We start from the raw sequence: 26,326 nt of genomic DNA on the forward strand, positions 1-26,326 counted from the left end.
GTTGAAAAGACTTATGTCAGTAAAGAGAAACTTGTCTGTCAACACTGGGACAACAAGAAAGGAGTGTATGTAAGCCTAAAACTTTGGACAAGGATTGTGTAAACAACAAAACAATTGTAACTGTTGAAGAGACTCGTGTCATTAAAGAGAAACCTGGCAGTCACCAATAGGACAACATGAAAATTTTTCTGTGATAGTCAGCACATAGGAGCCAATATAACTGTGATCTAGAGCTTGAGCCTGAACTTGGTAACATCATCCTTGTGGTATTGGTCTTAAAGGCATGAAAAATGCCAGATTGACAGGCTTATTGAAAGAAACTGAGGCTAGAGATCATGTGGTAAAGCTGCAATTCCTACAAAAAGGCCTGGAGTTTCATTGCATTGCACTGTAAAGGTAAAGCCGAAGTTAAGGTTGAAATACCAGGATACTGGAGATGCTGAAACCATGGTGAATTCATCAAGGAGAAAGACAAACAGCACAGCGGACTGGTCCAGGAGAGAATCTCTGTGTGTTGATGATGGTGGTAACGCACGAGAAGTGGGGCTATCTAAAGCACTTGGAGTTGAGAATATTACTTGTGAACTTTAGATGTTGGGTATGGAACTACAGGATTTGTGTTTACCCTACTGGATTTTGCTTTGCTTTGGTCTGATCATTCATTCTTTTGTCACATTCTTCTACTATAAAAATGAGTACTCTGTTCTATATATTGAAAGCAAGAAACTTAATTTTTGCTTTGAGGGAGTTCACAGTTAAGAGACTTTGGGCTTTCACAGTGTGAAAATTGTTGATGACTATAGGGGCTTTCAATGTTGGACCTATATATTATATAGCAATATTATATTATATCATATGGCTATTAGACTATATGGAAAAGAGATAGAACTTTATGCCTTAAAATGATACAGTTCAATGTCAAGGTGACAAGGGGTAGATCCATGATTGTATCATCAACTTGATAGCCTCAAATCACTAGGCAGGTGAGATTCTGAGTCTGTGAATCAAACTATGAGAGGGTTTCTTGATTACATTAACTGAGGTGGAAAGAGCTGGCCAGTGTGGGGGTGAGGACACTATTTCATGAATGTGATCATAGACTATACAAATGGAAAAAAGAAATTCAGTAGATGCAGTCATTCACTGATCTCTGTTTCTGGACTGTTGGTGTGATATGACCAACTATCCTAAGTTCCTGTGCTGTCATTGCCCCCTAAATATAGCACACACCCATAAAACATGAGCTGGAGCAATCATTTTTCTTGTTTTTTTTGTCTGAGTAGTTTATCACAGTAAGGGAATGAAAGAAAATGGGATTCCTCTTCTCTTTCTATTTTGTTAAGCTTTCTAAGGAAGGAATCTGATGAGGATGTGGGTGGTACGAAGATAATGCAGCTCCAAATAAAAGCAGCAAGTGTTATAATAGCTTATTGATGATCTTGTTGTCTCAGCTTCAGAAATGGGACATTTATCCATTTTTATTATTGTAAACTTGAATTTTCACAGGAAAATATACTTCTTCATTCATAAATGACTGGTATGTGTGTGGAGCTGAAAGGCAAAGCAGTCTTAGATCTATTCACCCTACTCAGTTTTTACAGAAGCAGTCCTTGTTAAAAAAGAGGATTACAGATATGCAGTAAAGACAGATTCAGATAAAAAGACATTTAAATGGGTCACAGTGTTGGATAAATGTACATAGGCTTGGGAGAGAGAAGAAAAAAGAGGATAAAGAGTTATAAAAAGAAGTAAGTAATTAAAAAAAAACAAAGTCTTTAAAGAAACAGAGTACAGACAGTCATAGATTAAAAGGAGTAAAGACAAATAAGCTGCATAAAGACAGAAAATACACAGAGAGTCTGGATTATGTATTCTTTGAATTTTTTACTGTGAAGGAGATAAGTATAGACATTTCACTGTATGGGTTGTGAAGCTAAACTGAATATATATGTATATATATATATATATTTAAATATATAAATATATATATATATATATTTAAAGTATTTTGGCTTCAAAATTTGGGTCCGAAGATTTGTTGCTTTGGAAAAGAGGTTCTTCTTTTGTTTCCACAGATGATGAGAATCTGTTGTTTGAAGTACCAAGACCTGTTAAAAGGTTGCCGAAAACACCCCACAAAATTACATAGCCCCACAAAAAGCAGGAAGCAGTTTGGAGAGAAAGATGCCCAAATTCCCTAAATGATTGTTTATAAATGTTTGTTTACAATTAAGGAGGGATATGCTATAGAGATGAATACTTTGCATTGATATGAATCTTGGTTTATTGATACAAATTTTGATATCAATTTTGTTATATTTCTATTTCTGCTCTTGTTTTAGGTATTATGTTTGTATAGCTCATTTAAAAATGTAATGTATAGTTAAAAAATACAGGTTTAATAGTCAAGCCTGTAGTCATCTTAGTTAGGTTTTCTAAATGTACAGATATATATATATATATATATCAGTTAGAAAGATAATCTTCAACACTGTCAAAGACCTACAGAATGACATTTAAAATGTTTTAAGAACTTAGAACTTTTCATAACAGTAAGACACATCTGCTCCTGTCAGCACCAATCTACTTCAAGGGGATGATGGGCTTTGAAGAGTCTCCTCATGGAGTTTGTTAGCCTTTTGGGAAAGAAACTGCTCTTGCCTGAACTGCTTGACTGGACTTGACCCACAGAAAAATGACTCATGAAGTTGCCTAAAGAAGGTGAGACAGTCCTTTGGTGTTCCTGCTTCATAAAACTGTCTGCCCAACATTCTGCAGGACACAGAAAAAAGTGACTGACAAACTGTCAATATAAGCAGAACTGCCTTTGAAATTTCTTGCTTCATAAAAAGTTTGCCAGATACTATGGGCATATAGGCTGAAGACAGGTGCCCCAATGTTAAAGAAGAACCTTAGGTGACTGTCCAGGCAGGGAGATGTCTCTGTCAATTCAAGAGTTTTATAAGTTGCTTACAATGCACTTCTTGTTAACTTAGGTAATATTATATCCTTCTGGTGTCTTTAATAGAGCTGAAGAATAAATAGTTATGGCTATAGTTTTCCTTAGTTACAATAAAAGATCAAGTAGGTATAAATATTGTAACTGTAATTCTTGCTTGATACCTGTTTTGTTATATGTTATTTTACTGTGGTAAAGTTAAAACCTTCCTTTTTATTTAGACAGAAAGGGGGAAATGGTGTGAGATGTCCTTCTGTCTATGAGTTGCTTTTATTGATTAATGAATAAAAAAGCTATATCTGTCAGTGGCTTAGCAGAACAGGGCAAGCCAGGAGTTCCAAACAGATAGAGGGTAGAGATAGTAGGCAGAGTCAGAGGAAAGCCATGAAGCTGCCCATAGGTGACAAATACAAAAGAACCTTGCTAATAACCACAGTCATGTGGTGGTACACAGATTGAGTTAATTTAAGATATAATAGCTAACTAAAAATGCACTTAAGCTATTGGCCAAACAGTATTGCAAATAGTATAGTTTCTGAGTAATTATTTCAGGTCATAGTGGTCGAGACACCAACTAGCAGCCTTCCCCTAAAAATGACTTTGAAATAACAGTACTTATTAACTTTTGATCATAACTTTGTTTTACAATTTTGATGGCAATACAAGATGCTACTATTAAAATATGTAAAATTTTCTGAATTATATATGAAGTACTCTAGCAACACATCAACCTTTAAGGTGTAAAAGAAAATTGAGGACAAAGTCAAAGTTTATAAAAAAAAATCCTTAAGGAGAATACTGAGGAGGGGGAGAGAAAAAGATGATAAGATTAATGAACAATGAGCTTGCTGTCCTCATTTTGTTACAATTTAGCAACATTTAAATACTATTAGATTCAGGAGAAAAGGATTACAATAAACAGCAAACTGGTGTCCGTTCTGTATCTTCTACTTTGCTTCTAGCACAAGTGTTCTCATGGAAAGCCAGATGGATTATTGGTCTGGTGCTGTATGACAGCTGCTCTCATGCTGATAGGATACACTTATAGCTATAAAAATATAACATGAGCCATAAAATCTCTTGAGAAAGCATCAAAGAAAAATTCAAGTTATAATTTTTGCTCAACCGTGACTCTCTCTATCAATCATACTTGGTCATCCTTTGCTATTTATGAAGTTGAGACAAGCAGTCATATATGTTTCCATATTTAGACACAAATTACTAGATAAGAGAGCTCCATGGAAGACAGGATTGCCCCCAAATCTATTAAACTAAAACCATGTAAACAATATCTATAGCAAATAGAAACAGACAATGGTACTTCCCATTTAGGACTCAAGAAAGCTCTTTTAGGAAAATGATTGAAAAAACAGATCTTTATCTTCAGAAAATTTCAAATCTATTAAGTTTGTTGTAAGTTTTGTAATTCTATATTTTGATAACTACTATGGGTAATTTCATTGAATGTAATTGTAGGAACATGATTCTTGTAAACACTAATGGGCTAAAACATCTTGAAAAGAAGTAGCAGCTTTTTTTTAAAAAAAGCTTCTATTCTTTCAACATACACACAATTATTTTAACATGGTTAAAACAACAACATCAACAACAGCGAAACAATAATGAAATGATTCTTGATGATATTCTTCTATACTCAGACTGGTGCCTTGTTCAGTGGTCATCAGAGAAGCTTCCTCCTGCTGCAGATGTAAGCAGACACAGAGACTCACAGTCAGACATTATGCTAAGATAGAATCTAAATTGTAGTTCTCCATTGGGTTGCTCCCCTTGTAACTATGGGAATCCCAAGTGAGATTATAGGAGTCAGAGGGGATGGAGGACAAAGGAAAACATGACCCATTGACTCAACCAAGCCTGGCTCAAACGGGCTCACAGAGACTGAAGAGGCAAACACTAGGCCTTCATGGGTCTGTACCAGATCTTCTGTGTATATGTTGTTGTTATTAGCTTGATTTTGTAGAATTCCTAACTGTGAAAGCTGGTGCATCTTTGACTTCTCTTGGGTTGTCTTGTACCACTTAGGTATGAAGGCTTTTGTCTTGTCTTATTGCATCTTGTTTTGTCATGTTTGGTTGTCATCTCTTGGAGGCTTCCTCTTCTCTGAGGAGAAACAGGGGGACTAGATCTGCAGAGAGAAGAGATGGGATGTGACTGAGAGGAGTAGAGGGAGGGTAAACTCTAGTTGAAATTTATTGATGCATTGTATGAGAGAAGAATCTATTTTCAATTTAAAGTCTCTGTTCATCATCACAAGATTTAAAGAAAATACATTTTGAACTGTTGAGATCGTAGGCATATTCATAAGCATGTGTAAACATAAATTCCCTGTTATCAGTTTCTTTTAAGGAAAATATGATTAAAATATAGAGTAACTGTATCATTCAATAATTGTTTTCCATCAACTAAATTTACAAAGAACAAAATCTATCACATCGCTTTAAGAGGTCCCCAAATGAAAAGAAACAACAACAAAATTATCTGTTTTCCTTATTTATTTCTCTTTTTGGAAGGTTTCGGTTTTATTTTATTTTAATTTTTTTCTAAAACTGGACATAGGCACTAACTATTTTGAATCAAATAATTACATGTAGCAGCATGGCCTGTTGCTGAAATGACAAAAGCTGTAGAGAAGATATTTTACAGCCCAGAGAAATATTTTTCCAAGCATGATTCTAGGTCAACCTTTAAATTGGTAGGTGTTCACACTAAAGCACAAATTTTTATATAGGCCTATTACATGTCTTAATAAGGATTTGGCCAGAGCTCTTATCTCTACTCTAATTTTAAGTTTTAAATTCTGATCCACCATATCAAAGTCAATCCTTTTCCATAAGTATTACAGGACACAGCTTTCAAAGAAACTCACACAGTGCATCCCAAGGTGAGGGAGACACTTATTTTGAGCCTAAAAGCTTACCAAGTGGGTGTTGCTGAGATGGCTCTGTTGGTAAAAAGTACTCCTTGGGCAAGCCTGAGTTCTCATTCTTAGAATCTATAAAAGAGTGAAAAGCAATAGCTCGAGTTCCAGCAATCCCAACAGCCTGGCTGCCTACTGACTGGCACTAGTAAGGCAGGAGGATTTCCAGAAGTTTTCCAGCCAGGTAGCCTACTTAATCAACAGCAGAGACCTAGTCTCAAAAAGGTAAAGCTGCAAAGGGAAAGACCTCCACACGTGCTGTGGTACCCCCAGCAATGGTGCTCAGACAACACTCACACATACAAGCATCTCAACAAATGGCTTAAGCCATTCAAAACAGTCAAACCATATAAAATGCTTAATCAAAAGTTTGCAAATCAGTCAAATATGGGAGGCAGATTTTGTAGGATTGAAAACATTTTTTTTGTGGATATTTTGTGTTAACTTTATTTTTGTGCTACTAAACTGCAATATTGCTTATCTTAGTTACTTAGTTACTCTGAATAAGAATGGTCCACATAGACTCATATCTGAATGCTTAGTCACCAGTGAGTGGAACTATATGAAATAATAGAAGGACTAGAAGGTGTGGTTTTGTGGGAGCAAGTGTGTCACAAGAAATGGAATTTTGGGTTTCCAAAACCTGTGTTCAGCCCAGTGTCACTCTATATCTGTTTAAGGAAGAGAACACAGATCTTATTTATTCCTCTAATACTCCTCCAGCATCCTACCTTGCTTTCAGCCATGATGATAATATACTAACTTGTGAAACTTTAAGTACCCAGTTAAATGCTTTCTTCTATGAGAGTTGCCCCAGTCATGGTGTCTCTTCACAGCAATAAAACAGTGACTGAGACACTTACTGTGTTTGCTGCAATCCCGTATGTTTTCTACCAGGAGGGCAAACTCCATCAGTATCACCTGAACTCTGGTCCTGTTATGTGCACTCTAAAGAACGGGATTCCATCACACAGTAATTTTAAACCACTATTAGCATTCAAACACAATAGGTTGTTCCATTTCTAGGGTAAATATGTTTCTGCCTGAAGGGTAGACTAATCATGCTCTCAAAATCTAATCAGATCAATTATTTTGTAATACAGCAAACTAAACTTATGTTTTTCTAGACTGAAATTAGAGTGGGAGTACCATGAAGTGTATTCTTTTGTTAATCACTTTTCAAATTAACTAAGTAATGTGCTAAAAGTATAAATAAGTGGGGAGGGAGGATGCAGAAAGGGAAAAAATTTCTGATTTACATCCAAGGCTTTTGGTATACTGGGAAAAATACTGAGTTCTCAAACACTGTTTGCTCAAAGGTTTTATTGTTATTGCTGTATTTTGGGTAGAGGAGTTGTATCTGAACAATATGCTTCTGAAGTTCCATGACCAAGAAGAAATTCAAGCCAACTGTTTGATTTTTTCTTAAGTGTTTGTTGTGACACTTGCTTACAGAAGCAGAACTTGTCATATGGCTCTTACACCACTGCAATGTCACTATTGTCTTCATTAGACAAGAACAGCTTGTTTAAAACCTACACATGGCAGGGATCTTTTGAAAACTGTTCATTCAAATGGTGATAGATTTGCAGACAAAGAAGGGAGAATGCTGTAACATAAATTCAAGGTTAGCCTTTTGGGAGAAGTTATTGGAGTTAGGATTTAGTTAGTTCTTATCATAGAAATGGAAATGATGACAGAGAGATCTGTTGGTGATTTGTTAAATGCTTCAAAAAGAAAATGAGGAAGAGTCAGACATTATGAAATAAGTAAACACCAAAGAGACAGAGTTTCAGAAATGTGAGAGTGAAGTCATTAAATGCTTTTCAAAAATGAAGTATGACATTTTTGACATGACTATCAATAAAATATTACCTTGTCCATATAAAAATATTATACATCTGAACCAGTAAAACTCAGTTTATGTCATGAATAACAAAAGAACAGTAAACCATACCAAACCAAAAGTGCTCAAAAAAACACAGAGTTTGTTCTGTGTTGTTTTTATTCATGTGCACTTGTGTGCGTCTTCGTCATATTTGTGTGGGTACCCAAATAGTTCAAAAGAGGACATTAGATCACCTGGATATGTCTTTGTGACCTACCTGACCTGACTGCAAAACCTTGAAATTGGGTCCTTTGGAAGAGCAACAAGTGTTCTTAACGGCTGAGCTATTTCTCCGGTCTAACATTAAATTTTTAGTATAGAATAATGAAGAAAATAGTCTTTTGCATTTATTGGATAGACATGAAGGCAAAATTAATTCTCATGAAAGGTTGATCTAAATGTTTAGGATTTTTAAATATCTACAATGAAACATAGAAGAGTTAGTCATAATATAAATAATGTATCTTTAAAAAACACAAAATTAGTAAACAGAAAGAAAAATATTAATAAATTAAATTGCACTAAATTTTCTGTTGGCAAGCTAGAGAGTCATGGAAATATTTTAATGTATTCAACCATAGAAGAAATTATATCTACAACATATTAAGGACTCCTATGATTTATTCTAAAAGATAGGTAATTAAATAGAATAAAATAAAGTATGTGAATAGGCTGCTTTCCACAGGGAGATACACTAATGACCAATCCATATATAAATAGATATTAAACATCATTAATCATCTGGTGGCTAAAAAGATCAATCCATAATGAGAAGGTGGCAATGTCAATTAGAATAAGTAAAATTGAGATTACTATCTATACATTGGGTAGAAGGTGCAAAACTGTCACACACTTGTTTTCAGAATAAAGTAACGGGTCACACATACATCAAGTTACGCAAAAGATACTGCAAGAGGCCAAATTGAATTATTCCACTCACATGCATTGAAAATCTAGACAAAACTAGTTTGGATGGTGTTAAAGCACAAGAAAGTGAATAATTCTATAGAGAAAAAGATTAAAGAAATACCGAAAGATTGTGAGCTTGATATTATCTTCTACCTTTGTGAAAATATCAATATGTACATTTGAAGTTCATTAAGTTCTAAACTATGTGGTTTATAGTGTATTTTTAAAATAAATATTTGATTTTAATACATTGCTGCTATTAAACAAGTAAGCAAGAATATTACTTTTCTTTGTACTAGTATCTTACATGTAAAACAGTTTACCTTTACATTTCTTACACACTTATTTGGGTTTTGGTGAGATGAGATATGCTTGCACACAGCACACTCCATTGAACAGATTCATTACTTATAGATATTGATAGCAACAGATAGCAAAAGCCCAGGACTCTATGTGAACCATTTGCCACAGAGTCAAGGATATTTTCAGGGTGAATGAACCTTCACTTATATCTCAGCTTTGGAAATCGAGAGTCATCCTGTCCTGAGTTATGTACCTCAAAGGCAATATAATCCACTGAGACCCACTTTAAAGTTCTGCTTCCCGAGCTGTATCGGTGATTTTTTTTTCTGATTCAAGATGTTATAGTCCATCAGGAAAACAGTAACAAGACTTATGCTATCTCAAGCCTCCCTGTCTTTAAATGTTTTATGTCCAGCATATTGTATAGCCAGTTTTAGAATCACAAGCCAGGAGTTTGAAGAACTGAACTGGTGTAAGATCACAGGAGAAGTGTTCTAAAGTATTAAGGCCTGTATATTTCTAAACTGTACTGAGATGTATCTACTCTGGATATTATTTTTTTATTGTGATATTTTTCTTTTCTCCTATATTCAACTCTTAAAATCTACAAAGGACTATAGAATAAAAATTGTGTATTATATTTATAGTATTCTATTTTTGCAAAGTATTGTGACAAAATGGTAAAGTGAAAGATTCTCATCTTATATATGATCTTCTATGTGGTTGTCTATATATACTGCACAAATGTAAGATATGTGTAAGCTCACCTCATGTTACTGTTGTTTTCCTTGGCAAGAGCAAAGCTCTATTCTACTTTTCAAGTGATTTCATCACACACACACACACACACACACACACACACACACACACACACACATTGTAGTCTTGTGGACTTTTTGTTTGCCTGTTGTGTGATCCTTGTTTCCCAGGGTAAACAGGGTGAGAAGATATGGAAGCAATGGCACAGACCTCAAGAGATTCCAATATGGAAGCTCTTTATTGTAAAATGTTTGGGGGATTTTATGGGGTTAGGGAAATTAAGCTGCCACAGGAATGTTTCTGGTTTGTCCTTTTGAAACTGACACTCACTGCTGGTATGTTGTGATTGGCTAGAAGTAGGTGTCATTAGTCACTGTGCTTTTGGTCTGCTGACAGGTTGTCTTGGCCAATTTTGCTTACTCATTGTGAGTTTGCATGAACTTGCTTGTGCTTGGGCTATTGCCCTGCCTTATCTCACCCTTTCTATTTTGTTTTTATTGGGAGACCTAGTGGGAGTTATGAATTTTTATAGCCCCACCTCGAGGACCCTCCCAGAATTTAGGGCTGTGCCTGTCTTAGGTTGGCCTACTGGACAGGCTCCTACCAATCGTTGATTACCAGTCCTCAAAGGAGTGGGTCTCCAGAAGGTCCCAAAAATCCAGAAGCAAGAGGACACTTTCAGGAGAACTAGGGTTTTAAATGGCCTTCTGTATTTGCATTAGACAAGCATGGACCACCTCCCTTGGAGGTTTTGGTCTAGTACTCTCCATAGCCATTAACACCTAGAATGATGCCTTGTTTACCTGCTGTTGTCAGGATCTTAGCTGTAGGAGACACTTAAGTAGAAATATTAGAGCCACTACCACCCCTCCCATAAAACACCACGCAAAAAGTTTAGAGGGGTCTAGTAAGGATTTTATGTGATCCCATACTTGGCCAAAGAATGTGGTAGACAAATTCAATGACTCAACTCATGTCTGTTACATAGGTTCTGACTGGGTCATTTCCAATACCTTAAGGACTGCCAATAACTCTCCTGGTTGTACTGATCCAGAACTTGGATGGATATAGGACTTTTCCTTGTGATAACTTCTATTATTATTCCAAAATTAGTTTTATTGGCATCTGTAAGACTATAGTGGCTGGGCAGATGGCATTTTTTTTATTGGTATGGCATTTCTTTTATCTTTACTTTTAAAAGACAGAGGGCAGAAAGTTGTCTGTCCTGAGGGAAATGATTATCCAGCTTGCCTATACTGGACCTAGCAATTGCTTTAAAACAGACTTCCTCTCTCCATGGTTTGTTGTTTTCCCTGTCTTTTATTATGACAATGTTTCTGCTGTTTATATCTATAACTGTAACTCCAGGGTCAGGGATTACACCAAGTACCACAAGCAGTTGCTGACTGGCCTGAAGGGCAGCAAAAGGCTTATTTTTTATAGACTTTGCCAGGAAGGTAGCTGAGAACATAGAGCATGAGCAAGAGAAACTCCCTGTTACAACCTTAACTCTGGAAAAGGACCTAAATGTGCTCCACAGTGCTCTCAAGCTAACTCACAAAGACACCAAAGTCTCTATCAGGTTTGGTTCTACTGCTGTTTAAGTATCCTTGACAAAGAGAACAAAAGTATTGTGGCAATCTATCTTATTAAATGACAGCTACTATGCTACTGAAATTGAGGAGATCTGCCTAGGGGATAAGAACCTGTTCATTTTAACGAGTATAAACCAAGGCACATCACTGATTAAAAACATCCTTCAACCAAGGATGGATCCGTTTAGGGCATGACCTTTGGGTACCCAGAGAAAACTACCAGCCCACCTAGCTCTCTGTCTCTCTTGTTCCCATGTTATACACCTTGAGGCTGGACTTTTCATTTCCTGTTCTGTGAGTTTTCCACTTACAATAAAGGATAATAACTGGAATCTTTTGGAGTTAGTTTGGGATTTTTCAACTTGAGTCCTCATCCCCCTTTTAAGTAACATCTGGCATTTCATCATGGGTCATGGGAACCAGTCCACCCTTTTTTCAGGGCCCCCGTGACAGGCATGTGGAGCACTGAGTGCTGATTATCCGTACCTTATTTCCAGCAGATGGCCCAAGATCCAGAGCTGCTGCCAGGCCCTGTGAACCACTGGAATTCAGTGCGGCCTTCCATATACCACTGCTTCTCCAGCCAGGAATCCCTACAGACTGCATATTCTGAGACTTGCACCAACAGAAGTCTCAGGGTTTTCTTTTTATCCTGGTCACCAACTCTCAGAATCCCTTTGATCACTTTAATAAACACTCTTAATGTGTTAAATAAAGAATGTTTTCAGTATCTAACACACAAAAACAAGTTCAGGACTGTCCTTGGCTTGCATCTTCCAGCCATGTGACTACAACTGTGACACCTGCTGGCCCATAATGGTTATTGAACCTACTCCAATTTATTATAATCACCTTATGACAGGTGAGATTTATAAAATTATAGCGATGATCAATAATTTAATAATCCAAGAATTTAATAGCTTTTTTTACTTATGCTATGGATGTTTGTAAGGCTTATGTGATTTTGCTCCTACATCCCTTTATTTGATTCTAGGGTTTACCTTTGTTTTTCATATTATCTCATTAAAAACGGTTTGATATCCACTTTTAGAAATGATAGTCTTTATAGACTAATAATGACCAGCTAAAGGGGAAAATCAGCATTGTGGAGAAGAATACAACCAATTTGGTGGACAAAATCCAGTCAATGATGGAGGGTGCTGAGAAATTGTCTGAGAGAATCCATGCTGTTGAATTTAATAATCAGAATCTATCAAATAGTTGATAGATTTACAGATCAGGTGTTTCTTCAGGACAGTAATATGTAAGTCATCAATTATGTCCGAGGATGAGACATTATCTTCACTGGACATATTTCATACTTTGGAATCCTCAGTGAGGATATTAGAATAGAACATCAGACAGAAGATACAGACTTTACCAAAGGTAGTAGTAAAAAGATTTGAAAAGATTGAGAAATTTATTAAAATTCATGATCAGGGACAGAAGGTACAAGGACATTATTTAGCTTCATCAGTATGTGCCAAACTCTAGGATTACTTACATAGAGTTAAAACAGTCTATCCAGTGATCTCCTCAGAAAGACCATCTCTCACCAAGTAACCTAGGGTAGTCAAAGAATATACATGGGAACCTATACATATAAGTGATCTAAAAGAAACTAAACAAGCAGTAGTGGCTTATGGATTACATTCACCTTTTGTTAGGGAAATGGTGAACATCTGGGCCTTAGGCAATAAAGCTTCCCTGCAGAATTGGCTTCAATTAATCTCTTTGGTCCCAAAAGACAAACTTCAACTGCTTTGGAGGAGTTACTGGAGAAAAGAGCCAAAAATTTTAGAAGAACGGGGAAAACCAAAAGCACTTGAGACTTCCCAAGAAGTCTTGGCAAGGGACATTAACTCTGATCCTCAAGTGAAACAAACCATGAGATGGGTTGACTGCATGGGACCAGAAGAATAAAGAGAAAGGCTGATATTAGCTAATATTGAAGTGAATTTATGGGGTTCTCACCTATTACTGCAATGGAATATCCAGATTAACATTCCTACAGTCCCAAAAACTTATGTTTTGGGGGAAGACATTATAAGGTATTATAAACAACAATAACCAGCCATTCAGGCTGTAAAAGAACACAAAGTAACTAGCAAACCTTTAGAGATACTAATGGCCCTGCCTTTATAATGGTTAACTGAGAAACCAATATGGGTTAAACAAGAGCCTTTAACAGAAGAGAAACTGCAGATTTTAGAACAGCTGGTACAGGAGCAAATAGATTCTCAGCATATTGAAGAATCTAGCAGCCATTGGAGTTCTCCTGTATTTGTTGTTTAAAAGAAATCTGGAAAATAGAGGATAGTGATAGATCTAAGAGCTCTTGCCAAGGTTAGTCAATCTATGGGCTCTCTACAATCTGGAATGCCTCTGCCTTCTCTATTACCAAAAGGATGGCCTCTCATAGTTATTGATTTAAAGATTGTTTCTTCACTATACCTTTAAAAGAAAAGGACAAAGAAAAATTTGCCTTCACAGTGCCTACTTATAATAATTCTCAGTCTACTAGGAGGTAACAGTGGACTGTCCTCCAAAAGGGAATGCTCAATAGCCAAATCTCGTGCCAATACTTTGTAAGTCAGCCATTGGAAATAATACAGAAGCAATTTCCTAAGTCTAAAATTTACCAGTACATGGATGGCATTTGTTATCTGATTCAAATGCAGATACTTTAGAAAGAATGTTTGAAGAAGTAAAGAAAGTTTTACCTAAATGCGCATACAAATTGCTCCTGAAAAAATACAAATAGGAGATTCTGACAATTACTTAGGTTACAAAATAGGTTGCAGAAAACTAGAACACAAAAGGCACAAATTAGGAGAGACTGGTTGTAGGCTCTTAATGACTTTCAAAGATTGTTAGGAGATATTTCCAGTCATGACTGGCTGTTGGGATAACACCTTCTAATAATTCATTTAAACAAAACCTTAGATGTTTAAGATATATTGTATGATTCAATTTTTAGGATACATTTATCATATTGTATTATATATTTCTACCTCTGATCAAGATACTTATACATTGTTTGCATTTTGAGGTTATTGTCCCCATTTACTGCACAGTTTACAGATTTTTAATATTCTGATATAAAGTCTTAGTCTTTAAGGTCAATAGTCACTCATGTTTGCTATACTTATAGTCAGATTAATTAGGTTCTTTAGATACATAGAGAATATATTCTGCACAGATAGGTAATCTTCAACCACTTCAAAAAGCTGTAGAATATGGCACTTAAGTAACTTAGGGTTCTATTGACATGAAAAACAATTGCTCTTGAGAGTACCAATCTATTTCCAAGAGAAACTGAGTACCAGAGACACTCCACTTGCAGTTTATTTTCTTCTTGGCACAACTGGCCTTTGGGCAAGGAACTGCCCATGCCTTAGCCATTGACAAAGTATATAGTGTTCAGACTAGATAAACAGGATACAAGAAAAAAAACCTGCCAAACCTTGCCAAGACAGGGTAAGATGTTTCTGAAAAATTTCCTGCCTCTGAAAATGCTCAAGGCCTTAGCCAAAGTTGTTTGCTTCAACATTGCAAATGAGACTTTGGGTGATTGCTCAGGTAGCCAGTTGTCTCTGTCATATACTGCACATTTTGGAAGCTGCTTGATTGCACTTCCTGCCTACTCAAGTAATATTATCTTCTTCCTTCTCAGGCCTTCAATGAGTTTGAAGACTAGATAGCCATAGTTACCTTCCTCCTATGATTTAGCCAAGCCATTTCCAATGAAAGACTTAGACTCCTTATAACAGAATGTTTATTAAAATACCTAGCATACATTCCTTGCTTAATACTGTTTATGCGGGTTGTAATTTTATACTTGATATCTGTTCCTTGTGTACATCGTTTTTTACTGAGTTTGGAACTCTCTTATTTAGACACAAGGGGGAGGTGATAGAGAACCTCCTTCAGGCAATGACCTTAAAGAGACTGGAACAGGTTATTGCGTGACTTTTTGGGTACCCAGAGAAAACCACTGGCCTTCCCAGCTCTCTCTCTCTCTCTCTCTCTCTCTCTCTCTCTCTCTCTCTCTCTCTTTATTCCTAACCAGCGTTTGTCTCAGGCTGGAGTTCCATGGCATCTGCCTGACTCTGCTCTTCTTCCCAGCATCCAGTTCTGTCTTTCCTGCCTACCCTATCAAAATGCTAAGGTCTCTTTATTCAACCAAGGAAAGCAACACATAGAAAGAAGGACATTCTACACCAATATACTCGGAAGTGTTCAAGCATATAGAAAATGGACTAGAACCATGATGGAGGAAGGTCATTGGTTAAGTAATAAAGAAACTGCTTGGCCTCATAGGTTAAAACATAGGTGGGGGGGGGAGTAAACAGAACAGAATGCTGGGAGGAAGAGGAAGTGAGGTAAGATGCCTCAGACAGATGCCATAGATCAGCTCTCAGGGGCACACGCCATGAAGCAAGCTGCCAGGTCAGACATGCTGAATCTTTCCCGATAAGACTGATGCTACACAGATTATTAGAGATGGGTTGATCAGGATATGAGAAGTAGCCTGTAAGGGCTAGAGTTAATGGGCCAAGCAGTGTTTAAAAGAATACAGTTTCCATGTAATTATTTCGGGTAAAGCTAGCCGTGCGGGCGGCCGGGTGCTGGGAAAGCAGCCCACCGCTCCTATTACAACAGAACCACAGATGTTGGACCTCGGAGTGACCCTCCTCATTCAATGACAAATTTAGATGCTTGGTCCTGCCCTGGAAGTTGAAAGTGAAGACCTATTCACCATGTCTTGTCTCACTCTGACATACCAGGAAGATAGTTTAGGAGCCAGTGTTTCCTTCCGGCACTAACTGGGCAGCCTTGAGTCAAGAAAGCATACCATGGTATGCTATACAATGATATAGTGAGAGGGGCTGATCCCTGTCAGTACCCTCTGACTCCCCCAGAACAGGAATGACTCTATGCTTCCTTCTGAAGTATTCAGGGTAGGGTAGAGGATTGAGAGGTGTTGAACTGTCTCTGCTGGAGGCCCCTTCTCAATGGGAATGTGAAGGAACAACTCCAGAAGGAGCAATTCCATTGAGTCAAAGTGGGACCCAGCAATGGAGGCAGAACAAAGGGAGAAGGATGCTGATGGCCAGTCAGAAGGGCCTCCTCATAAACCCCCTGCAACAGGCAATCATTACTTTAGCTGGGGCCCAGCAGCAGATCCTGGCTGAGCAGACTCTTTGAACAATATAGGCAGGGCAACTCCAGGCTGTCTGTGTTATCCTTTATGAGGAACGAGGTTCACAGGGCCAGGGGAAGGTTCATGGGATGGGAGCTGATAGCAGGATGGAGTCCTGAGCTTAGGCACTCCTGGATGTCAGACATCTAGGTCTTCATATGAAGTTCATCAGTTGTCTTCAGAATGTACTCTGAAGAACCTTTTACCTTAACCACAAACGTATTCTCCCTGTCAGGTATCTCTAGGGCTGTGGCTGTGCAGAAATCAGTGAGAGTAGAACAGGAAATGCTGAGTCAGGACTGGGATGCCTTGAGTGGCATGAAGAACTCCAAGAGACTTCTCCTCCTTCAATTTCGCTTTAAAGCAGTAGGTGACACTTCTGCCACAGAGGTTGCCCTCCTCCCTCTATGGTCAGCTCAGCCACCTCTCTTCCATAACCTAGTCCTGCTGAGTCACGGGCAGCTTCTTCAGCCTAAAACTGAGTCACTCTTTTCTGTGTCATTCCTGCTCTGTTGGTCAAGGTTTCCCCTCAATGACTCAGCCTCAGCTTCTCAAAATGCTGAGTTCATCTCTTTCCAGGGGATGTGTCATCACTAGCCAATCCCCTATCAACTGTACCAACACCATCAGAAAAGTTGGAGTTGCTGTTTCCACCTGGGACCGAGGGGGGGGGGGGCTGATGTGTTCTTCAGAGGCCCAGCTGGGGAGAAAGTGTCAACCACTCCTTGTCACTGTGGGATGCCTCATATAGTACTTCTGACTGAGCAGCCCACTAAACAAGGGTAGGAAGGGAAGTATTTCTTGAGTTTCAGCTTTCAGGACATTGTACAGGAGGAACAGATTGAAGAAGGAAGGGGGCCGGCTAGGTCCTCAGAAGATAGAGATAGGCCCAACACAGCCAGGGCCCCGCCCACCCTGCAGCTATCAAGGGACAAGTCATGTGGTAGTGCAATCTCCACACCACACCCCAATGGGACCAAGACAGTTGGGGAGAGTGAGCCCAAGGCCTGGGTCACCTCAGCTTCGACATGCTGCAGGAATAGCTCAGCAAAACGGCCAGGAAAGGCAGCTTCTGATCTAGGCTCTCAATATTGTGGATGGGAGGCCAGGTAGATACAGTGAAATCGGTAGGCGAGATCCAAGGTAGAGGCCCTTGCATGGGACTTACAGAACTCTTGCCAACTTGGGAGAGAGGGTAGTGGCAGCACTGACAGAAGGGAAAGTCCCATCCCCTGGGGAAGGGACACCATTCATGATGGGACCCTAGGAGGAGCTCGTGAGGAGTGGCAGCAAAGAAGAAAGAGGGCAGAAAACACGGAGCGAGCAGCAACAACTACATCTCGGTCCAAACACTCAGCTTCAGGGTCAAGCTTGCGGAGAACATTCCAATCCCCAAAAGGAAAGGAGATTCAACCACAATCAAATGGACAAAGTCTTTCCACGAATTAAGAAGCTGGTCATGGTCCTAAAGGCCTTTAACATGTGGTCATACAGCTGGATTAACTGAGAAGAGAGACTAGGAGAGGAAGTCCAACAGTCTATACTCCAAAGTGCAACCAGAATTCCCATAAAGCCAGAGAGCCTTCAGACAATCCCGGGGAGAGGCAGCAGGCAAAAGTCATCAGGCAACGTGAGGGAGTCTGCATGAAGACGTAAGGGAAAGGGAAAGTAGTCTTTGAGGACTGAGTGCCCTGCTTATAGCGAGGGACTTCTGCAGTTTGTTAGGCCACAGCTATATGCTCACACAGTGTCTCCAGTGGTCAGCCCTTATGAGGAGGTGCCATGATGAAGTGAGTCACGATGGAAAGTTTCTAACTAGGATGAAAAACAAGGGGGAAAAACGAAATTATAGGGATGGGGGGAAAAAAAGCCACAACTCACCAAGGGCTTAGAATATGAAAATAGAAGTCAACTCACTGAAAAGAGCCTAAGTGGGAAAACTCAAGACACCAACAGAGAGTCAAAACAGGGACTGCAGCCAGGGCAGCAAGCAAGAAAGAAATATGCCCAAAAGAGGGTAAGGAGGACCAAAAAACCGAGCAAAGTAAGAAGCTCAATTCTCTTCAGGCGCCAGTTTTAGTATTTGCAAGCTTATTGTTGCTGCCTGTTGTGTGCTTCCTGTTTGTAGAGGGGCAGGTAATGAGATGACACAGAGTCAACTGCCCAGACTCTGGGATATTCCCATACAGAACCTCCTTATTGTAAAAAGTGGCGTGGGGGGGGTGTTTATGGGGTTAGGGAAATTAAGTTGCTGTAGGAACATTTCCGGTTGGTCCTTTTGAAACCCGTGCTCACTGATGTTGTGATTGGCTAGGAGAGTGCATCATTAGTTACTCTGCTTCTGATTCGCTGACAGGTTGTCTTGGTTAATTTTGCTTACTCATTGTGAGTTTGCATGTGCTTGCTTGCGCTTGCACTATTTCCCTGCCTTAAGACACACACACACACACACACACACACACACACACACACGTGATAAAAACAAATGACTACTCTTCTAATTTGTGAAGTTACAGTAGAAATATCTAATATTCTTTTATTATTAAAATCCTGTTTCTGAACATACGTATGCTTGAGTTTGTACTATCTTTACCAAAAAGGCTTTCAGGCAGATGCAACAGGATGAAGAGTGTTCTGAAAGAAAAATGAGACAGAAAAGTATGTTAAAAAGGAGGGGACAGTAGTTTAAAAAGCAAAGGGTATGGGAAATAAATACATTTGAACAAAAGAAAACCAGCAAAACACCACAAAGTCTTCATTTAAAGGGCAAACCCAAAAGTATTTGAAGTCACATGACAGTGAATTGAACTCACATGTCCTAGGGGTAGAAAGAATCAATGTGAAACAAGGACACACTGAGTATCAAAATTTCATTGACATCTCAGAATTCAATAGTACCATCTTGATCGTCTCTTTATAATCAAAGCAAGAAAAATTAAATATAGTGACTAAATAAGCAAATTTCAGAGATGGAAAAAATAAGTAGGATATTAATGAATGGAAAAAAAAACTTTCCTCAAGTCCAACACTTGAGAGTGGAAGTGATGGAGTGTAGAGTGGCTCGAGAGAAAGGGCATCAGAGGAAGGGATGTGTAAAGGAAGAGAGAAGAACATAGAACTTGGGTAACAGTGGAAGGCTTAAGTGTGTAACTCATCTACACTGTCGAGAGAAACACATCCTGACTGGAGTTTCTCACAAACTTCATTTAGCAATTGCTATCTTTAAGAAAAAAGGTATATTTGTAATATTGTGAATCCAAGTATGACTAGGCATGGAAGAATACACACAGGCATCTGTGCTCCCCTAGATCTAAAGCACTGTCCATTAAACACACTGCAGGCATCAAATGCTGAAGTTCTCTGCAGGTGTGCCACTTAGAATTCAACCACTTTCTCAAGGACCTACCCTATGCTTTCTCCACTTTAGCTGATATAATAATAATTATCATTAATGATCTGTAGCCATTTAGAATTCTCTTTCTGCCTTCTGATTGCCCAAAAATTAGGCACTCATGTGAAAGTAGTATAATTTACTATGTTGAATATTTTTTCAAGTAGTTCAGAAGTATTTTAACATATTGTACTCGCTTAAATCTTCCAAAAGTAACTTAGAAAGTTCCTGGTAAATTATGTAGCTGTTTTTCATATGTAAATATTGGTAGGCTTATTTTAGTTTACAGCTGAGTCCAGGACCCTATACTTGCTTTCATATCCTTGAATTTTAAAGATTGTCAAATTATTGTATGTAAAATGAAGTTTTCACACCAGCACACTCAATAACTATCAATCTTTCCATCAGCTTCCAGTAACTACAGAATCCTGTTCACTTATATAAAGCAAGCATGTTAGAAATATTTAATTACAAAGTTATACTGCTCATAAACAATATTAAGGGAACTTGTGAAATAAATAACAGCATTTCAGTTATGCAATCATGATAACATTATAAACTAAAATAATTCATTATCAACCTGAAACTTAATTGAAATTTTATGGAATTTCATCTAAGCACTAGGTGATTCTTTAAAAAAAATATGGCTTCAAGGTTAATGAGATGGTTTAGTGGGTCAAGATGCTCCCACCAAGTCAGATGACCTGAGTTCCAACCCAAGGCTCCACTATGTGGAAAGAACATGCGGAGGCCTCCAGACTGTCCCCTGATCTCCGCAGGCATGCTGCAGCATGTGTCCAGTCTCCACTCACCCAATACTAAACAAACAAGCAAATAAATATAAAATAATTAAAAATAAAAAATGGCTTCATTTTTATCACATCATCACAGCAACAAAATCCCTGCAGGGCAGTGAATGGTGTCCCTTGTTAAATCTATAGGTATTTAGTATGAAATAACTTATATTTCCCTCCATAATTTATATCATGTATTTAGTAAGGATAAATCCCCTTCCTAAGTTAGTCTCCATCTTGTCATTCGTGGGTCTCAAAGCTTCCACTTTGCTATGATGCTAATTAAGAAAGTACGTGTTTACACTTATTTCCTAATGTTAAAGCGCAAGCTATGATTGCAGCAATAAACACAGCCTCTCCTACTGCCTTCCTTTCCCAGTCAAAAAATTGTATCACTTAGTTTTATTTTTAGTATAGAGTGAGTTTTCAAGTTAGTGTGTCCATTAATATTTAATAACATATAGAAATGTATTTGTTTGGGGTATTACACATTTCCATTTTAATTGTTGTAAAGTGTTTACCAGTGTGAAATGTGAAGTATTATGTTTATGTTTCCGTATCTGAGTTGCCAGAAATTCTCCCAATCAGTCATAATCGTAAGCAGCTGTTTTGATTTCAAAATTATCTCATTTGTTCTAAGCAGTGAAGGGGCCTGGAATGAAACTCCTTTCCAGGTTAATGTCAGAGGTATTATTGGTACATTCCCTAAGGTGATATGGAAGAAATTAATCCTAGTTCCAACATTCTAGAAAAGTATTACATTGTCTGAACAAATGTTAAATTACCTCAAATTAAGATCTAAAATAATCACCTTACATATTTTCCACATTAAAAAAAATGATAGCATCATGAAAGGTCCTCACCCATAATAAGGTTGAACAATTAAATAAAACATAAAGTATTTTTCTTACTTACACTTTCTATTGCTGTGATAAAACACCACAGTTAAACCAACTTCAGCTTATTTCTGTTATACTTCTAGGTCACAGACCATCACTGAGAGAAGTCCAGGCAGGAAATCAAGAATGAAACCTGGAGGCAAGAATTGAACGAGAGGCCACTGAAGAGTGCTGCTTTCTTCCTTGCTTGTTTGTTGCCCAAGGCTTACTAATCCTGCTTTCTTAGACAACCCAGAACCACCTACATTTGGTGGCTCTATCCACTTAAGATTGGGCTACAGCCCGGTGGTGGTGGTGCACGCCTTTAATCCCAGCACTCGGGAGGCAGAGGCAGGCGGATCTCTGGGAGTTCGAGCTAGTTCCCGGACAGGCACCAAAGCAACAGAGAAACCCTGTCTCGAAAAACAAAAAAAAAAAAACCAAACAAACAAAAAAAAAAAAGATTGGGCTACTACATCAAATGTTAATCAAGAAAATACCCTACATCCTTGCTTACAGGGTAATCTGATAGGTTCCTTTTCTCAGTTGTGCCTCCTTTTTGCAAACTCTAGTTGTGTCAAGTTAACAAAAAACAAAACAAACAAAATCAAACCCAACCAATGACAAAAATATCTAACCAATACAGTCATTTACAATGGCATTACAAAATTCCTAAATGCTTCTTTCATTCCTAGATTTTTAAGTGAAATTCTTACTTCTTACAAAAAAAAATGTATTTTGTCTACCTCTGACCTGTTTTCATCACATCATTTACTGAGAGACAATGAGTCAAAGCAGTTAGTCAGGGGCAGTTCGGTATTCTTATTGTAGTTCATACTTGTATCTACAAGCTTAATACCATTGACTATATTGGTTAATGTCTCTATTTCACTTTTGTGACTGGTAAATGAGAGAACAACACTCCATCTGGTGGGGTTGATGCAAGGATTAAATACATCAATCCAGTATGAGAACACTGGCTGGCATAGAGTAAACCCACAACTAACACTGAACATGGCAGCATCATTACTCTGTGCTAAAAGGGCACTTTCATTCTCATTTTACCTGTAAGGAAACTCAAACAATTAAAACTAATTAAATAAGAGACAAACAACCAAAACAGTATAAATATAGCTTTAGAGCAAATCAGAGTAAAAAAATTCTTGAGATTAAATTAACATTTATTACTAAATTGTACTGTGAGTTGTCTTTCATTTTAAGTTGATGTTGACAGTTTCTCTTTCAAACATATTTACTAGAAGAAAAAGACAAGCAACTTTTGTCCTATGTTACATATATAAGACACAGTAGGTATTTATGTGTTTATGTATAAATGTATTACTGTGGTACTGGGGGAGGCATTAATCCCAGGGCTTTGTGTATGTAACTTTAATAGTCTTGGTACTATGTACACCAGGCTGGTCTTGAAATCACAGAGATCCACAGAGATGTTTTCTGAGTGCTGGGATTAAAACTGTGTGCCCACCTAAGAGCAATTTCACAGGGGATTTACTATTACAGATATTATCCTCCATATATATATATATATATATATATATATATATATATATATATATATATATTATATATAGTATTTATATATTATATATTTAATACATAGTGTATTTAGGGAGAGTGTGCATTCTAAGTATTTCTGTTTTAAAATCTATACATGATGCATAGAAATGTTAATTGGTTTTCAACATTTTTTTCCATCAGAAAACCACAAAAGCCAGATGAAGAAAAAACATTAGTCTATAGTAGTACTTTGTATTTAAGATAAAATTAAAATCTGCAAACTCAAAAGCCCATGTCTCTAATGCTGGCAGTCCAGGAGACTGGAGTAGGATTGTGAGTTCCAGTGATTCAGTGTTAGCCTGGACCACATAGGAGATCCTGACTCAAAAACAAAATGTAAAAGAGGAGTGGCATACAGTATTGTGGAAAACCACTTGCCTAGCACCTATGAGGCCTTTGGTTCCGACCTCATTACAATGAAAGTAAGTTAAGGAATAAGCCAAATTTGTATAATAAAATTGAAGTAGACTGTGCAGTTATTCAGCTCATAGACATTTTAGGGACAAATAATCTTTCTTAACACTTCAGCTGTAAGGCAGATGACATGCTTGCCTATCTATCTTCAGCTTGCTTCTTGAAAATCTGTTGTTGGAACACCATTTTCACTGAAGAATGTCCCCACATCTTGAGAATTTAATGAATCCCATAATGACAATATAATCTGAATTAGATTTTTATTAATTAATTTTTTAAAGCTATCTTTTCTCATTTTGCATACCAAATCCACTTTCCACATACCCCCCTCCTCCTTCTCCATCTTTTTTGGCATTCCCATCCCCCATCTACTCCTCAGGTAGGGTAAGACTTCCCATTGGATGTCAACATGTTCTAGCACATTCCTTTGAGGCAGGATCAAGGCCCTCCTCACTATATCTAAGGTGAGGAAGGTATCCCTCCAAAGAGAATGGGTTCCAAAAAGTCAGAACAAGCAGTAGGGATAAATCCTGGTCTCACTGCCAGTGGCCTCACAGTCTGCCACAGCTACACAACTGTCACCCACATTCAGATGGTCTAGTTTGGTCTTATGTTGGTTCCCTTCCTGTCAGGGCAGGGTTGGTGGACTCCCATAAGCTCAGGTAAGCTGTTTCATCTGGTATTCCCATCATGGTCTTGACTTCTTTACTCATATCCTCACTGCTCCCTCTCTTCAACTGGACTTTGGGAGCTCAGCCCAGTGGTCCACTGTCGATCTCTGCATCTGATTCCATCAGTTGCTGGATGTAGTTTCTATAATGGCATTTATAATAGTAATTACTCTGTCTACAGGGCAAGGCCAGTTCAGACACCCTCTCCACAATTTCTTAGTCTTAGCTGGGGTCTTTCTTGTAGATTCCTGGGAATTTTTCTAGTGCCAGGTTTCTTGCTAGTCTCATAATGACTCCCTCAATGAATATATGTCTTTCCTTGCTCTCTGTCTCTGTACTTCCCTGATCCTGACCATCTCATTTACTCAAGTTATCCTACCCTCTCCCATTCTGAATTAGATCTTTTAATATATTGCATCCATTCCATTTCTGGGTCAATAATTCAGGCTCATCCCAATTTTGGTGTGCTGTTTATGCCACTTGCTCTCAAGAAACTATCAGCAAATGATTATCAGGAAAACAAGAAAAGGCCCTGAGTCAAACAGACTACTTTTATTTCATGTCAACTTTTCTGAGACTTAGCTATACTTTTAATATTCCATTTGTGACTTAAATACATGTACAAACTTAAGCATTTTTGAAGAACAAGTTGGTCATCACTATTTTACAGTCAAGAGTCTTAGCTTTCAAAGTGCCTGTCACAGTGTCAGATAGTATAGAGTTGGGTTGGAATTGTTCATCAAAACACTTAGCAATGGCAGAATTCATAATACTTTTGTATTCATGCACTCAAGAACCTTAAATAGAGACTATGATTACACCCATCTTATAGACTAGGTGATTAAGGTTTCATATGGTTAAGTGTCATGCCAAGGTCACAGCTAGTAAATGTCAGAGTTGGAACTCACACTCAGCCAATCTGATTCTATTTTCTAGACATGTCATCACTAGATAAAACTGCTTTTCTAAGAGCATTAAAAATAGACCTAAACCTGGGGTTTCTGTATTCAGGTTACTTATACATTTGAACAAAAGTAGCAAAAGTATAAACATGCTCATCATTAGGAGAGGATTCTGGCTTTTTTGGGTGGAAAAGAATCTTGAATTTTAAAATCTCAAGGCTCCTGAATTTTCCCAGTTCTTGCATTCTTCTTTTAAAGAGCCTGAAGGCAGAAAATACTCTTACCTCAGCATTTGAGGCTGAGGCTATCAAGTCTGTGATGTTTAAATAAAAACATCTGATATTTCTATTCTAAAACTAACCTGTGGTAGAAATAAAAGGGGGATAGGAATTTAAATGTCCAAGGGCCTGAAAGCATAATTTAAAGCTACCGACTCCAGACTTCTAACCACTTTGTCTGCATGTTCGCTTAGAGTTAACTCCTTCTTCACCAGTTACAAAAATGCCTACTGGGCATGCCCAATTACACAGTGAGAGGCTCAGACTGCGCTGCACTTTCTCCAGGTTTTACCGGAGTCTAAAGGAAGGCAGAGATGGAGGGAAGAGTTAAATAGGTAGAGAACTTGGTTCAGCTCAAAATGCTCAAAGCGAAGGCAGAGAATGGGAAGCTGGAGGATGGAAAAGCTGCCAGGAAAGCACCCTGTCAGACGCATGAATCTGGTCTCCAACTTGGAGTAATAGTCTGGTGGGTTTCTCTAAAGTCCTTTTATCACAGCAGAGGCAGATGGCTCAGGCCAGGGTTACAGAAAGGGGTGGGGCAGGAGCATTGGGTACAGTAGACAGCCAGTGAGGGTGGTGGGTCCCGCCTGCCCCTGCATTCCTAAAAGAGGTTTGCAAGGGTTCAGAACAGGAGATCCAGGTACATATCCAGCCAGAGCTCGTCTTAGTCACTAGCTTCTCGGTTTCTGTTCCTTTCCTTTAGCTGCTGAATCTTTTCCTGGCATCTTCTCAGGTACCCCCGCCCAATCCCGACTAAATCCCGGAGAAGTGGAATCTCCACAAGATTTTTATGGGTCTAGCAGGGGCCTGGGCATGCTCAGTAGGCTACGTGACTCTGTCTCTCTCTCTCTCTCTCTCTCTCT

The 26,326-nt window shown here is 38.2% G+C and overlaps 1 pseudogene; it reads right to left on the minus strand.

Annotated features, from left to right (window-relative positions):
- Positions 1 to 11,838: 11,838 nt before the first annotated feature.
- LOC142855735 (SH2B adapter protein 1 pseudogene) lies at positions 11,839 to 17,811 on the minus strand (annotated as a pseudogene).
- Between the last annotated feature and the right edge of the window lie 8,515 nt (positions 17,812 to 26,326).

Source organism: Microtus pennsylvanicus, chromosome 8 (genome assembly GCF_037038515.1).
Source record: "Microtus pennsylvanicus isolate mMicPen1 chromosome 8, mMicPen1.hap1, whole genome shotgun sequence".
NCBI lineage: Eukaryota > Metazoa > Chordata > Mammalia > Rodentia > Cricetidae > Microtus > Microtus pennsylvanicus.